The sequence below is a fragment of the Mastomys coucha genome, unplaced genomic scaffold (assembly GCF_008632895.1).
Source record: "Mastomys coucha isolate ucsf_1 unplaced genomic scaffold, UCSF_Mcou_1 pScaffold6, whole genome shotgun sequence".
NCBI classification, from domain to species: Eukaryota; Metazoa; Chordata; class Mammalia; order Rodentia; family Muridae; genus Mastomys; species Mastomys coucha.
In genome coordinates, this window is record NW_022196912.1 from 85,886,715 (window position 1) to 85,889,021 (window position 2,307).

The 2,307-nt window shown below is 45.6% G+C and overlaps 1 protein-coding gene across 2 annotated transcripts in view; it reads right to left on the bottom strand.

The window, feature by feature from the left end:
* The window catches only part of LOC116080166, a 60,136-nt gene that overhangs the window by 11,232 nt on the left and 46,597 nt on the right, over window positions 1-2,307 (bottom strand). The gene's annotated exons all lie outside the window — the stretch shown is intronic.

The following is a 2,307-nucleotide window of genomic DNA, read 5'->3' on the forward strand; positions in this document are numbered from 1 at the left end:
AAAACAAAAAAAAAAAAAAGCTGTAATTCAGGCACTTGGGAGACTAAGGCATAAGAGGACTGTCAAAAGTCAAGTCAAGCCTGGGCTATACAAAGAAATCTCAATATTATTCGATATCATGCTACAGCATGTCTTTTATCCCAGAAGCTCAGAGATAGAATCTGTGAGTTCAGGGCCTGATCTACAAATGGAATTCCAGGCCAACCAGGGTGACAGTGAGACCTTGTCTCAATTTTTTTTTTTTTAATTTAAGTAAGAACTGGGGGGAGGGGGGATGGAGAGATGGATCAGTGGTTAAGAGCACTGACTGTTCTTCCAAAGGTCCTGAGTTCAAATCCCAGCAACCACATGGTGGCTCACAACCATCTGTAATGAGATCTGACGCCCTCTTCTGGTGTGTACTTATATACACAGTATACTTATATATAATAATAAAAGTAAAATTTTAAGAGAGAACTGGGGGGGGCAGTGGTGGTGGGTGCACACCTTTAATCCCAGCACTTGGGAGGCAGAAACAGGTGGATTTCTGGGTTCTAGGCCAGCCTGGCCTACAGAGTGAGTTCCAGGATAGCCAGGGTTACACAGAAACCCTGCCTCAAAAATTAAAAAAAAAAAGAAAAGAAAAAAAAAAGAAAGAAAGAGAACTGGGGGCTGGAGAGGTGACTCAGCGGTTAAGAGCGCTGACTGCTCTTACAGAAGTCTTGAGTTCAATTCCCAGCAACCACATGGTGGCTCACAACCATCTGTGATAGGATCTGATGCACTCTTCTGGTGTGTCTGAAGAGAGCAACTTTGTACTCCCATAAAATAATTCTTGAGAGAAAGAAAGGGAGGGAAGGAAGGAGGGAGGGAGAGAAGAGAACTGGACTATCAACAAAAAGTGAGGAATCCTAAACAGAAAGCTAGCATTTGAAATTTGACCCCACCAGTTGGCTTTTGCTGTTTTAAAACTCTGGTCAGAAATAGTGCCTCCGTTTAAGTTGAGTACTGTACATAGCAGCCCCAACAAGGCTATATAAGAGTTTCTTTCCACGGAACCTACCCACTGGCTCTGAGCAACCTAGATAAGTACAGTTCACTAGAGGAGGGAGGGCCTAGAGTCACAAACACAGTTCTAGTCCTCCAGAGGTTCTAGAGGGGTGGGGTGTGCAAATTTAGCAAGAGGGAAAGTGAACTCATACATGGAGCACTCCCAAGTTAGGACGCAGAAGAAAAGGACTCAAGTGAGTATCCAATCACCAGAGAGGCTTCATCCAGTAACTGTTGACACTGATGCATCAACGAGCAAACATTAAGTGGAGCTCCCAGAACCCCACGGAGGAGAGGGAGGAAGCACTGTAGGAGCCAGAGGGTAGGACAACACCAAGAGAAAGAATGTGGCCCACACAATCGACTAAGCAGGGCTCATAGAGACTGAAGCAACAATTACACAGCCTGCATAAATCTGACTTAGGTTCTCTGCATGTATGTTCTAGATGTGTAGCTTGGTTTTCTTGTGGGTCTCCTAACAGTGGGAATGGGGTGTGTATGTGTCTCTCTGAGTCTTCTGCCTGCTCTTGGGACCCATTTCCTCCTACTGGGTTTCCTTGACAGCCTTAAAACGAGGTTTTGTGCATAGTCTTATTGTACCTTGTTATGCTGTCTTCGGGTGATACCCCTGGGACACCTCTTTTCTGAAGGGAACAACGGGGATGGAGGGAGAGAGGAGAGGGTGATGGAAGAAGGGGAGAGAGGTGATGCTCAGGTGGGTGGGAAGAGTGGGCGGAGAGGAAACTAAAGTCGAGATGGAATGAATGTATGACAGATATTTTAAAGGGGGATGGTATCAGGAGTATCCGTGTGGTGGGAGTCAGAGGAGAGGTGGATCCACGACGAAGTGATCAAATATGTAATAAACTTCTGATAGGCCAATGGCTCGGCATGGCAGTTAACCATTAGGTTTGGTAAAATGATAGGGAGCATGAGGACAGACAAGTCTGACAAGAATGGTCTGGAAAACGCAAAAAGTAGACCCAGCCCCGGGGAAGTGATGAGAGAACCAAGCCCCAAGGCATTAACGGACTGATGGGTGCTTTTAGCTAAACTGTTTTTGCCCCCTTTCTCAAAAAGCAAGCTGCTGGCTGTCCAACCCCAAACACCAAATGCCCCTCTCTTGCCAAAAGCCCGTTTATCAGTGTTTATCAGTTCCTCCTTTCAGCTGCCCATTATAGAAATAAGATTGTTCCCTGGTCTACAGAGTGAGTTCCAGGACAGCCAGGGCTACAGAAACCCCGTCTCAAAAAAACCAAAAAGAAAAAGAAAAAAAAG